The sequence below is a fragment of the Pantherophis guttatus genome, chromosome 6 (assembly GCF_059756535.1).
Source record: "Pantherophis guttatus breed Tessera chromosome 6, ASM5975653v1, whole genome shotgun sequence".
Classification (NCBI taxonomy): Eukaryota; Metazoa; Chordata; class Lepidosauria; order Squamata; family Colubridae; genus Pantherophis; species Pantherophis guttatus.
The window spans coordinates 6,791,991-6,807,117 of NC_142068.1; positions in this window are offsets into that span (position 1 = coordinate 6,791,991).

Sequence of the window (15,127 nt, forward strand, 5' to 3'; positions counted from 1 at the left end):
AAGAGAAATCTACTAAAAATGAAAATAAGTACTAAAACTAAATGGAAAGTAATATGTTTTATTGGCATCCAGAAAGAAACAAAGGTTAATAACAAGCTTAACGTCTATGGAGATTCCCAATCATCCAGATCGTGGTTATTTCAGAGATGCTTTACTCCAAAAGACAACTGAACTTAATTGGGTTTTTTTTAATTTGAAAATATTTCACTTCTCATCCAAGAAGCTTCTTCAGTTCTAAACTGACCGGTGGGGAATGACTGCCAGCAGCTGCTCACATTCCCCACCTCACCTGCCACCGCTGCAGCTCAGCAGTCCGATTGTCCTGACTGAAGCTGCTCTGTCAGGCTGGTGCCCTTCGCTCCCCAGTCCACCTCTCTCTGAACCTCCATGGTGTCTTTCCCCAAAATGTCAAGACCCAGCTCATCCTCCTCCTCCTTTTCTGTTTCATGTCCAGAAATGAGTCCATATGCAGGTCCATTACACTTATCCTGGTTGTGTCCCTCAATGCTACAGACAATGGTTCTAGGTCGGCTGTGCCCCTTCCACTCCAAATCTGTGGCCCGGGCAGTGGTGGGATTCAATTTTTTTAACAACCGGTTGTGTGGGCGTGGCTTAGTTGGGGGTGTGGCTTGGTGGTCATGTGACCGGGTGGGCGTGGCTAGCTGGTCATGTGACCGGTGGGCGTGGCTATCTGCATAGGGACTACAGAGGGCTGAAAAAAGTCATTTCTGACTGGTCCTCGCACTTTTGACCGGTCCTCGCACTTATGACCATCCTCACATTTATGCCCATTGCAGCATTCTTAACAACCGTGTCACTCATTTCACAACTGCTTCTCTTCACCATGGTGACAACATAGGGCAAAAACGTAAAATGTGAGAACAGTCGTAAGTTCGAGGACTGGTCAAAAGTGTGAGGACCATTCAAAAATAACTTTTTCAGCCCTCTGAGTAGTCCATATGCACAAAAGGACTACCCAGAGGGCTGAAAAAAAGTGATTTCTGACAGGTCCTCACACTTTTGACCGGTCTTCGCACTTATGACTGGTCATCATTTGTGCCCATTGTAGCATTCTTAACAACAGTGTCACTCATTTCACAACTGCTTCTCTTCACCATGGTGACAACATAGGGCAAAAACGTAAAATGTGAGGACAGTCGTAAGTTCGAGGACTGGTCAAAAGTGTGAGGACCAGTCAGAAATAATTTTTTCAGCCGTCTGAGTAATCCATATGCATAAAAGGATACAGCAATAGAGAGGGATGAAGGAAGGGAAGGGAAATTAGAGTAGGAGAGAGGGTAAGAGAGGGAGGAAGAGAGGAGGAGAAGGAGAAAGGAAGAGGAAGTAGGGAGGAGAAGAAGAAGGGGAGGAAGAGAAAGTAAGAAGGAAAGAAAAGAGAGAGGTGGTAGGTTTGAGGAGAAAGATTGCTGAACAATAAAAAAGATGAAAGGGAAGAAAGCCAACCCCAAACAAATATAAAGATATTAAGATAAAGAATGAATTGTTAAACTTTAAAGAATAAAAGAGAACAAATATGAATAAATAACAATAATTAGAAACACACATACAAACATACAATGTATTTTCTTTGAACAGAGTATTTGGCCGGTTCACAAATTTAAACAGTGTTTAGTCATTTCAATTAAATTTACAATTTCTATATTTCCTTTTTGCCATATTTATTCCTCATCTATTTTTGTAAAAAACCAATATTACCCTTCATCTTCATCTCTAATCTTAATCAAATTCAATTTTTCCCTTCTATTCTATATTATACCCCTTCCCATTGTCATCTATTTTTATATCCACCCTCACATTGGTTAATTATGTAATATTACAGTTGTTTAATATAAATTCAACATTTTAATCTAAATCAATTAGTTATATAACTACCTTTTTTGTATATTAATCAATATGAACATGAATATTCCAATTATTTCCATGCAATCCAATTTCTTACAAATCAATTAATTATATTTACCAATAATAATAAACCAAATAATTTCCCCCATATATTCCTCCAAACCACAACTTAACCATTTCTGCTTTCAACACAATATACAATTAATAGTATCTCAATTATTACAATTCCCTAGTTAAATAGAGCTTTTTTTCTTTTGTGTTTTAAAATCTTGAACTCTCCTCTTTTCCCCTAAATTTCCCATTGTTTGCATCTACCTTTTTTGGTGAGGAAAAAGAAAAGAAATCTGCCTGCCTAATTTTCCAACGTGCAAAGCCAACAGCCTGCTTTACTTTCAGTTTCGTTTTTCAGCATAGCTAGGGGGAAAAAAATCAGCACTCTTTGCAAGCAAGCAGCAGAGCCCTGAGCAAAACAGCTGAGAGCAAATCAGCTCAGAGTCGGGAGCCAATCTAAGCAAGGGCTAATTAGCCTATGCTGAAGCTCCGTGGGCCAATAAAATTACAAAAAAACACTGAACCGTTTGTTAAATTGCTGGCTCGCCCGCCCCTCGCCCACCACTATTTATTGGCAATAAATAGTGGTGCGGAGGGGCGGGGCAAGGGGTGGGGTGAGCCAGCAATTTAACAAAAGGTTCGGCCGAACCCCCTAGAACCGGCAGAATCCCACCACTGGGCCCGGGGTCTTCACTGGTTGGCAAGGTAAAAAAAATACAAGCCTCAGCTGGATCCCAACTCTGGACCAATCCTGTCTTCGCCATCCTATGCCATCCCAGCTCAGTGCCTTCAACTTCTAAGTCTCCAGTCAAGTAGCAGGCCAGGTAATAGTAGAGCAGGACCCCCCCTTTGGGTCCCAACAAATATTTCCCTCCTCGAGTCCGTTCAAAGCCAGTTCTTACGTCACGTAATAGGAGTCCCCCCCTGTGTGAGCAATGCTGCAATCCGCCTGGAACTGGGCATGCCATCACTCGCTACTGTTCTGTGGAAGCGTGCTATTGGCTACTGGCTGACCCTGTGGGTCAGGCTTCCAGATTACTATTTAGGCCAGTGCTTATGGCGGGATGACTTCCACAGTCCTTGGGCCAGCAATATTTACACCAAACTTATGAAGATAGGTATTCCCCCTATTGAAGCCCTTATGCTTGGCCCAGATGCAGCCAAATTACTGATATTCCAGTGATTGGATGATATTGAAAGACAACAGAATCTGCCAGTTATTGCGGGAGTATGTTCTCCGTTTTCTCTCGGTATTACTCCCCGAACGCACCCCCGTAAATATCTCTCTGCGCTATCCTTTGTCAAATACAAGTTAGCCTTTCTAAAGGCACGTTTTAATGTGATCCCCTCGAATGTCCTAGAAAGCAAGTGCTCAGGGAGTGTGAAATCCACCCACTGTTCATGTGACAGCCAATCTCCGGAATGGTTGGCTCACATCGTATTTCTATGCCCCCATTATCGGGAGGTAAGGTCAGAACTTATTTCTCCCATTTGCCAAAGATTTCCTGGAACATCTGAAAATCTTAGCCTTCGCTTCTTACTCCAAGATACTGATTCTAAGATTAAGGTAGCAAAATTTTTTGCTGCAGTATTGGTATGTAAGTGTCAAGGGAAGGGACGGGCTGGACCCATTGACTGAGGTCAGCCTCACTGATCGTCAGCAGTTGAGCTAGCTGGTGGTTGTATAAAGTGCCGATGTGTGGATTTTATGCAAATTGCAATATAGTATTTTCTACCTATAATTTTAATCAACCATAGTCCATATAGATTGGAGCTAAAAAAAATTTAGAACACATGAACTATGAGCTTGATGGAGTGGTTTTCTACCACTGATCTTGTTGTCGTTTTGCACTTCAGTCTGGTCATGTGCCAGCTACATGCCTTGGATGTTTTGGTTTTTTGGTCTATGACCGCAATAAAGTATGCTGCTGCTGTAGAGCAGGAAAAAGGTAGGTTTAAGGAAAAGATTGAGGGGTTTGTTTGGTGTTGTGAGTAGCAAGAAACCCCCTACAGTTCTCCCATCTCTTCTCTTCATGGCAGGCAGCATTGCACTGTATAGCTGCTCATGTCCGCCATTTTGATTTTTTTCTATATTCATTACCAGTGGTGGGTTGCACCCGGTTCGGACTGGTTTGCAAGAACTGGTAGTAAAACCAGCGGGAGGCATGTGCAGAAGCAAGGCACGCACGAGAGTGAAGCGGTTGCACATGCGCGAGCCCATTGCGAACTGGTAGTAAAGGTAAATAGAACCCACCCCTGTTCATTACCATGCTGAAATTTGGTCTTCTATATGTAATTTAGGCCAAAAGCAAGAAACAAATCTGAAAACCATGGTAGATTTCTTCATTGAAAGTATTAAATGTTTCAGATTTGTACCAATTTCCAATTTTTAGTTCCTCACTGAATATTTTACTGAGGATTCAAAGAAGGCTCTTGGTTTATTTATTTAGCCCATGGCAGGCTCTCTGTATATACATTATTTGCTTTCCTTTAATCCTGCTAAGTTCATACATCTGCTTATAGAATCAAGAACCTACATAGGAAAATTATTATGAAGAATAGATTTCAAATAATTTCTGTGCTTTTAGGACCTGAGAGTAACTCTTGTTCCACTAGCCATGTCTGTCTCACCTTGGATGTTGGGATGATTTGTCAGGAGGAGAAGTGCCCACATCAGAGAAGACAAGGTTGTGTCTGTTGCACCAGAAAAAAAGTCTAAAATACACTGAGCCAGGTTCTTTTCATTGTAGGTAGATGTTTAAAATGGAAAATTACAATGAATTCTATCCAGCTTTTCTGTCATTTTTACTTCTGTATCTCAAGTCTAGAGAATAAATACATTCCTAGTGGCTATATAGGAATACCAATGCAGAAGAGTAATAATTAAAGTGGTAGATTCACACTGAGACACTTATCTTAAAATAGACAAGATGAAAGATAGCCTGAGGTTCTGAAGAACTTTAATGTGTTTTGTTTTAATTGATAGATTACCTCAGGAAATGTTTGCATGTGAAACAGTGACTAATCTATACTTACTAGAGTGAGTCACAAAAATTCAGAAGCAGCATTACTAGAATTGCTGCATGCATTCATACATTTAAAGTCATGCCCAAATTGACACCTATGACTGCTCTAACTATCAGATTTTGTGGCCATTATGCCATATCACAATAATTTATTGTCCTCGAGTTACAATCATTTGTTTGGTGATCGTACCAGCATCCCCATGGTCACTTGGCAACTAGCATGCTTTAATTGCATTGTCCTGGGATAATGCAATCACCATTTGTAACCTTCCCAGCTGGCCTCTGACAAGCAAAGTCAATGGGGAAAGCCAGATTAGCACATGATTCACTTAACAACTCCAGTGATTCGCTTAACAGCTATGGCAAGAAAGGTCATTAAATGGAGCAAAATTCACTTAACAACTGCTTTGCTTAGCAACAGAAATTTTGGGTCCAGTTATGGTTGCAAGTCGAGGACTACCTGTGCTGGATTCTTGTGAGACAATATTAACCGTGCACCAAACCAGTGCAATTTCACGAAGAATTGTGGGACAACTGACACAATACAGACCATTTGTCTAGTGATAGAGAAGCATCTTGAGAAGCAAACCACCACAGATATGGCAGTCACTGAGCTAGAAAAAGTATTTGAAGAATTATCACATGATCTATTTCTTTCTCAACCATAAATGGTCCAATTCTCACCATTGCTCTTTATACTCAGTACGTACACTGAAACCAGAAACCTTCAATTACAACACCCATGGATGCTATTATATGCTGCTGAACATGAAGCAACCTTGAATCGTTAATACAAGGGTGGAAAACCTGCCTTAATGGTTTAGGAATGAGGGCCTGAATTAAGAAGATTGTATATCTTGAATGTAGTGACCAGAACAATGGTACACTCAAGACTGACAATGCCAATTTGTAAATAAAGTGACCCAGCTCAAAGTCATTTCAAATCGATAAAAGTTGTTTCTAAAAAACAAAAAAATCAACTTTTTTTTCTGAAAACATTGGAAAGGGGGATCTTTTATCCTCGTTTCAAACATTTTACTTTTTTACTGATGGTCAAAGCAGTAAAAGTATCTGTTGGGGAAAATTGTGCAGCAGTTGTCTAGATGAAATCACAGGAACTAACACAAAAGTGTAGTCTTTTATATGTGTACATAATATATATTTAACATTCAACATCCCAGAAGGAGAAAAACACAAGAGAGTCAGGAATATCATGAGGTAAATTTTGCAATATATAGAACACAGAGAAGAAAAAAGGCGGGAAAAATGGGAAATGCCCCCCCCCTTTATACTTAAGGCAACCAATCATAGCGTAGATTGCCTCATGCATGAGTCAGCACCCTCTAACTAAGCAATTTTCAGCTACTAAATTCAATATCCTAACAGTATCTGTCCTTTCCCCAACTTTTCAGGGAAATTATTTCTTTAAGTATGAATTATTCAAAAGTCCCTGTTAATTCTTTTCCTTCTTAATGGAATTTCTTTAGAAAAAGGGGAAAGAAGTGATAGGGAAACATGAGCCGATGGTGAAATGATAATAAATCTAACTTCCCCCACAAAGAATCTTCCTTGTCTAATGAGAGTTTAAGATTGCAGAGGTACAAATATAGTTTTTATTCAGAAGCAACTCAGAATAGTAGCTGAATATAAAAAAAATCATTTGTTTAAGTATGAATTAATCAAAAGTCCCTGTTAATTCTTTTCCTTCTTAATGGAATTTCTTTAGAAAAAGGGGAAAGAAGTGATAGGGAAACATGAGATGATGAGAAATGATAATAAATCTAACTTCCCCCACAAAGAATCTTCCTTGTCTAAATAGAGTTTAAGGTTGCAGAGGTACAAATATAGTTGTTATTTAGAAGCAATTCAGAATAGGAGCTGATTGAAAAAAAAAATCCAGTGAAGACAATTTCAGTAGCCCTTCCTGTTTGCTTATAGCAAGGAATATAATAATTCCTTTTTGATGTATTGAATCACAATAAACTCATACCTTCTCCATCTGAATAAGATAGTAATTAATGATAGATAGATAGATAGATAGATAGATAGATAGATAGATAGATAGATAGATAGATCAGAGTTGGAAGGGACATAATAGGTCATCTAGTCCAAGCCCCTGCCCAAGCAGGAAAACCTACACCATCCCCGACAAATGGCAGTCCAATATCCCCTTTAAAGCCTCCGGTGATGAAGCTCCCACAACTATTGAAGGCAACTTCTGTTCCATTGGTTGATTGTTTTCACTGTCAGAAAATTTCTCCTCATTTCTAGGTTGAAGCTCTCCTTGATCAGTTTCCATCCATTATTCCTTGTCTGACCTTTCAACGAAATCTTGTGGCTCATGCAGAGAGTAGGATTCCTTGTGTTTCTCTAGTTCCTGCTTTGCAACAGAAGTGATCACCTTTATAGAAGCCAAGGCCTCCTTGTGAGGGCGTGGGAGGTAGCTCATTAATCTTGGGAACACAACAAACATCTAATAGAAATGGAAAAGGAAAAGTTATTTATTTCCCACTACAACTAAAGAAGACGCTCAGCAGCTCACAGTAATAGACAGCATTTAATAACCAAAAAAAAAACATTGCAAATTCATTAAAACATGGCAAACCATACATGGTGTCAGACCTCAAAAATCCTCCATAAAAGCTGTTCCCAAATTCTTAAGAATTATGTTGGAGGCAGATAGATTATTATAAAGATATTATAAGATTCTGTTATTCTCCTATTCTCTCCAAGAGCATTTGTAAATATGATTACCCATATCTAACTGATTTAGACCAACTGGATTCACATGCCAGGCTAAATAATGAATTAACTACATGGGTTGGATTTTTGGTCTGCTTGCTTTTCATAACAGAATAACAGAGTTGGAAGGGACCTTGTAGGTCTTCTAATCCAACCCCCTGTTCAATCAGGAGACTTTATACCATTTCAGAGAAACAGCTGTCCAATCTCTTTTTAAAAACTCCAGTGATGGAGCACCCATTTGGAGGCAAGCCTGTTTAATTATTCTCCTGCTCAGGAAATTTCTCCTGAGTTCTAGATTGCTTCTCTCCTTGATAAGTTTCCATCCATTGCTTTTTGTCCTGCTTTCAGGTCCTTTGCAAAACAAGGCTTGACTCTCTCTTCTTTGTGGCAACCCCTTACATATTGGAACACTGCTATCATGTTATCCCTAGTCCTTCTTTTCACTAGACTAGACATACTCAATTCCTACAACCATTCTTCATGTTTTAACCTCCAGCCACTTAAATCATCTTTATTGCTCTTCTCTGCACTCTTTGCAGAGTCTCAGGACTTTTTTATATCATGGTGACCAAAACTGGATGCCTTATAAGGCCTTATAAATCTGTACTAACCCTTCATGTGATCTTGATATCCCTCCGTTAATGCAGCCTAAGATAGGATTGTCTTTTTGGTGGCTGCAGCAGAAGTTCTGGATGGAAGCAATGGGTTTAAATCATAAAAAAGCAGATGTTGGTTTAGTATTAGGACGTTTGAAAGAACTGTTCAATGATAGACTGACCCAGGAAGTGGTGGATCATCTTTTCTAGAACTGTTTAAACATGGGATGGACAGTCATCTAGTGGTATTACTGATATAATGGATTTCTTTATGGGCAGAATCATTTTGGTACAGTGGTTCATGCACAAGCCTAGAAACTGAGATATTCTAAGTACTAGTGATAACTCAAGCACTAAGTCAACTGGGTGATGCTGGAACAGTCCCTTTCTTCCAGCCCTAGGAAGTAGGCAATGGACAGCCACTTTTGAAATCTTGACAGGAAAACTGCAAAGACTTGTCCAGGCTCTCATCTTGAGTTAAGACTGATTCAAGGACAGACACACCTATTAGGAATAATAGTACTGTCTATCCTGAAGCTGACATATATGGTTTCCAAAGCTTCCTCCATGGATTCCATTCATGATTACATGAAATTACTGATGGAAACATAGGTTTGGGGGAGTTGTAATATAAAATATGACTCACCACGTGAAAAAAGCCACCAGAGAATTTCACAATAATTTCAAGGGCTTGAATTAACTTCTGGTAGTTTTCATCTTCGGGAGCAAACTGATGTCCAAAACTCAAAGTACATATGACATTAGAAACTGCATTTATTGCTGGAAAGGAAGGCTCAAATGGCTGCCCTGCAGATGAAGATATTTCATAATTAATTATTAAAGAGCAGGAATTCTAAGGGGATGAGGAAAGAGAATTGGTTCAAAACTTTTAAAAAATAAAAAAAATACTGTACATCTTCTTTTGTTCCAAATACACAGAATGGAAAAAAATTCAGCAGATGGGGACTTGAGTCATTACCCCAAATTACATACCTTTTGTTTGTCTAAAGATCTCCACCAATGTCTGAGCTTTGTCTTCTATCTGATGGTCAATGCTTTTCTTCCCCAGGCCCAGCTTCCACAGAGAAGTGAGACCAATGTGTCGCTGCTGTTTCCAGGTGTGGCCATTGGAGAAAATAATTCCCGAGGGCATTGGCAGACAGTGATAAGTGATTCCTTATAAAATTTATGTTTAAAAAAAAACCAGTTAGGTCTGATCTTCCAAACATCTTTATGGATTTCAGGTAGGAATACGATTCTGGCTATGTTATTTTTTCTTTAAAAATATTTATTGGTTTTGGGAATCACAAGGACACTGGGTGACATATGTGGTATGGTGACCACAGGAGCATTGCTGGCCAACCTCTATCTTATATGTCCAGAATCCTTATATTAAAAGGAGTCCCTTCAGGTTTTACTCTGCTAGTCGTGCTCATCTCCATTTCTAGGCCGTTTCTAGGCTATTGAGCCAACCTTATCCAAAGATATTTCTGTGATCATGTGGCCAGCATGACATCATGCCACAGTGCAATGCATGTGGCAAAATATGGACTGCTTTTATCTTCGCACCGAAGTGGTACCTATGCGTTCAAACTGCTAGGTTGGCAGGAGCCGAGTCAAGTGATGAGAGTTCACTCCTTCATGTGATGGTAGGACTCAAACTGCCAGAGCACAGACCTTCTCTGGCACCTTTTAAGCCACTGAGTTTAAACTGGGGTATTAATTGTCCTTAAAACCAAAGTATTCACATCTCGGTCTTTTATCCACCTCCATAGAGTAGATCTGTTCTTTGTTACGTTGTCTAACTTTAGTGGTCTTCTGATCATTCTGGAACTCCATAATGAAATGCCTAATGCAAGAATTGATGTTTCTTCTATCATGGTTCATTAGTGATAGTCCTCAACGTACAACCACAATTAGGACCACAATTGTTAAGCAAGGTAGTTGTTAAATGAGTCATGTCCAATTTTATGATTTTTTTTAAATAAGGTTGTTAAACGAAGTCATTTTTTTTCAGTCCATTGTAACTTTGAATGGTCATTAAATAAATGGATGTAAGTGGAGAACTATTATAATTGTTCCCTCCGAAAGCTCTCTCTTTCCAGTCACTTTTCCTCTCACTGAGAACGTTTCTGTGTACGTGTAGTCGGTTACATGCTCAGAACAATTCTTTTCCTAGGCCAGTTTTCCACCTTGCATTTAGCAGAGAACAAAAATGATTGGCCTGTTTGGGTGATTATGGATGGTGGACAGTGTTGCTACCGTACTTTCTCCATTCTGTCGGAGGTTTAGGAGTTCTTACTGAAGGTATCTAAAAGTTGTATCTGAAATAGTATGAGTCTTCTATTGCAATGTTACAAGAAACTTGTAAAGCAGAAATTTCTGATTTCCAGTCAAAGGTTAATATATATATAATATATATATATAATATGTATTTGGAATATTTTGAGTCTTCTCTTGCAACGTTATATTGTAAGAAACTTGTAGACCACAACCTACTACTTGGTAAGCTAAAAAAAAAAAGTGGGATAGATAGCATCACCACCAGATGGATGTGTAACTGGCTTATCAATCATACTCAATGAGTAGTCCTTAATGGTACGACATCTACATAGAGGGAAGTAAGCAGTGGGTAGCACAAGGTTCCGTCTTAGGCCCAGTACCCTTCCAAGACTGAGTGGCTGTGGCTCCCGGCATCCCAATATAGTCAGTTGACTCCATCACTGACTATTGGGGGCAAGTCGTTGGCCCCCACAGAGAGGGCTCGCAATCTGGGAGTCCTCCTGGATAGGCAACTGTCCTTGGAGGAACATCTGACAGCTGTAACCAGGGGGACCTTTTGTCAGGTTCGCCTGATCCGACAGTTGCGGCCCTTTCTTGATCGGGATTCCCTGTGCACAGTCACTCATGCCCTCGTCACCTCTCGCCTTGACTACTGCAACGCTCTCTACATGGGGCTCCCCTTGAGGAGCACCCGGAGGCTCCAACTGGTCCAGAACGCAGCAGCGCGGGTAGTGACGGGAGCAGCATGGCGCTCCCATGTAACACCGCTCCTGCGCGAGGTGCACTGGCTCCCAGTAGTCTTCCGGGTGCGCTTCAAGGTGTTGGTTATCACCTTTAAAGTGCTCCATGGCATAGGGCCTAGCTATCTTCGAGACCGCCTGCTGCCACCGACGACCTCCCATCGACCCGTGCGCTCCCACAGAGAGGGCCTCCTCGGGGTGCCATCAGCCAAACAGTGCAGGCTGGTGACCCCCAGGGGGAGGGCCTTCTCTGTGGGGGCACCTACCCTCTGGAATCAATTGCCTCCAGAGATAAGGAGAATCTAAGACCTCAGTGCCTTCCGCCATGCCCTTAAAACCTTCCTTTTCCAGCAAGCCGGGCTGGCCTAATTTTTTAGGTGTTTTTAAGTGTTTTGTTTATTGTTTTTAATTAATGGGGCCAAATTTATATATATATATATATTAACTGTATTTTAATATTTTTACTTGATGTTTTTACTTGGCTGTTCACCGCCCTGAGTCCTCAGGGAGAAGGGCGGTATACAAATTCAAAATAAAATAAAATAAAAAATAAAATACAATAAAATAAAATAAATGAGGGACTAGAAGGGGAACTCATCAAATTTACAGATGATACTAAACTGGCAGGAATAGCCAACACCTTAGATGATAGGCTCAAGATCTAGATTGATCTTGACAGACATGAACACTGGGACCTATCTAACAAAATGAAATTCAACATAGAGAAAAGTAAAGTCTTACACTTAAGCAAGAAAAACCAAAGTTACAAGTATAGTTTAGGTGAAACCAGGCTTAATAGCAGTAACTGTGAGAAGGATCTTGGAGTCCTAGTGGACAATCAATCAAATATGAGTTAGCAGTATGTGGCAACAGCCAAAAAAAGCCAATGCAATCCTAAATTGCATTAACAGAGTGATTGAATCAAAATCACGTGAGATGGTAGTACCGCTTTATAAAGCCTTAGTAAGCCCACACCTAGAATACTGCATCCACTTTTGGTCACCACATTATAAAAAAAGATGTTGACACTCTACAAAGGGTGAAGAGAAGAGTGACTCAGAAATTCAGGGCCACCAAGAAAAAATCAACAAATACTTCATCTGGTGGGTTTTTTTTCTTAGCTAACATATGATCTGAAAATCAAGGACATTCATGATCACTTTCAGTATACCAGAAAGCTTTGCTGCTACCACACACCTCTTTATTTAGATCATATCATTCAGATGCAACTGCAATTTCTAGGAGGCACCTGGGGAAAGGTCCCAGAAGCCTGGCAGGCCCTTCTGTTGGGAATCTACTCAGTCTCCAGAATGCAGGGATAACAAAGGGACTAGGCAGATTACTCTGAAGGGACCATTTTATTTACATTGATTCAGAGGAAGATCTTGAATCATCAAAGAATTCTGATAGAGGAATTGCCAGAAAAGACAACTGGAGCAAGACTGACAAAAAATATTTGGGGAAGGTTGTAGAGAAAGTGATTAGGCTGCAACTACAGAGGGCTTTAGATCACGGCTGTCAAACTCGCAACCTGCAGGCCGGATGCATCACGTACTGGCCACACACACCCTCCGGTTTGGTGAAGGGGATGTGCCCACCAGGCTTCCACGCATTCCATCAGCCGAGATCACAGGGGATGGGCGGGGAGTAGCGGTTATTATTAGAGAAGGCCTTAGGCCAAGGGAGACCACTGTTCCTCAGACGGCCGGTTGTGAGTCCCTCTTTGTGAAGTGGGGCCAAGGGGTTCAGATGGGCTTGCTGATCACGTACCTGGCTCCCTGTCATGTGGCAGCAGCCCTGCCCGAGCTACTCAACATTATCACCGCGGTGGCGGTTGATACCCCCAGACTTATGGTCATTGGGGATTTCAACCTGCCGTCCGTGGGTGAGGTGTCTGAGGTGGCTCGGGAGTTCATGGCTTCCATGACAGCCATGGACCTGACCCAGCTAATTCATGACCCTACGCACACAGGGGGAAACACACTGGACTTGGTTTTTGTCTCTGGACAGTGGTTGAGTGATCTTGAGATAGTCATCGAGCCCTTGTCATGGTCAGATCACTCTCTCCTTCGCCTTGACCTTCGAACCGCGGCACCCCGCTGCAGGGAGGCGGAACCGATAAGATGGTACCGCCCCAGGTGCCTGATGGAATCTGACAGGTTCCAGACAGAGCTTGGGCCAATTCCTGAGGTTCTGGCTCACGCCTCGACTGGAGACCTAGTGGCCGCCTGGGATAGGGCGGCCGCTGGAGCTCTGGATCGAGTCATGCCTTTGCGGCCTCTGACCCGGCGCTGATCTCGCCTGGCTCCTTGGTTCACCGAGGAGCTGAGGGAGATGAAGCGCCGGAAAAGACGCCTAGAGAGTAGTTGGAGGGCTAGTCTTTCTGAATCGGACCAGACACTGGTAAGATCTCATATTAGGAATTTCCTAGTGGCGATAAAAGCAGCAAAATGTACTCATTTTGCTGCTCTTATTGCGTCATCGGATAATCGCCCGGCCGCCCTGTTTAGGGTGACCCGCTCCCTGCTCCACAAGGAAGCACGGGAGGACCCCTTGGAGGGAAGAGCCAAGGATTTTGTTCAGTATCTGTATGACAAAATCACTCAGATTCGGGAAGGTCTGGACTCTGACTGGGTAGATCCAGCGAGGGTGAGGGAGGCAGGTCTTGAGACTGTTATCTGGGATGAGTTTGATCCTGTGACCCCAGATGACTTGGACAGGATTCTGGGTAGATTGAATGCGACCACGTTTGTTGGACCCATGTCCCTCCAGGTTAGTGCTGGCTTCCCGGGAGGTGACGCGAGGCTAGCTCCAGGGGATTATAAATGCTTCACTGGGTGAGGGTGTCTTCCCCGCCGCCCTTAAGAAGGCGGTGGTGAGGCCCCTCCTCAAGAAGCCTTCCCTGGACCTGGCAATATTGGCTAATTATCGTCCAGTCTCCAACCTTCATTTTGTAGCGAAGGTTGTTGAGAGTGTGGTTGCAGGACAGCTTCCCCAGTACCTGGATGAAGCGTCGTATCTGGATCCGTTCCAGTCGGGTTTCAGGCCTGGGTACAGCACAGAAACGGCATTGGTCACGTTGGTTGATGATCTCTGGAGGGCTCGGGACAGGGGTTGTTCCTCTGTCCTGGTCCTGTTAGATCTCTCAGCGACTTTTGATACCATTGACCATGGTATCATGCTGCACCGGTTAGAAGAGCTGGGGGTGGGAGGCACCGTGCTAAGGTGGTTCTCCTCCATTCTCTCTGACCGGTTGCAGTCTGTGTTGATGGGGGGGCAGAAGTCGACCCCAAGGCCCCTTATATGTGGGGTGCCGCAGGGATCGGTCCTCTCGCCCCTTTTGTTTAACATTTATGTAAAGCCGCTGGGCGAGATCATCTGTGGTTTCGGGGTGAAGTACCATCAGTACGCTGACGACACCCAGCTGTACATCTCCACCCCGGACCACCCCAACGATGCCCTTGAAGTGATGTCCCAGTGCCTGGAGGCCGTACAAATCTGGATGGGGAGGAACAGGCTCAGGCTCAACCCATCCAAGACTGAGTGGCTGTGGTTTCTGACGTCCCGATATAGTCAGCTGGTGCCATTGCTGACTATTGGGGGTGAATCATTGGCCCCCACGGATAGGGCTCGCAACTTGGGCATCCTCCTGGATTCACGGCTGTCTTTAGAAGAGCATTTGATGGCCGTGACCGGGAGGATTTTTCATCAGGTTCGCCTGATCCGCCAGTTGCGTCCCTTTCTAGATCAGGACTCCCTATGCACAGTCACTCATGCCCTCCTTACCTCTCATTTGGACTATTGCAACGCTCTCTACATGGGG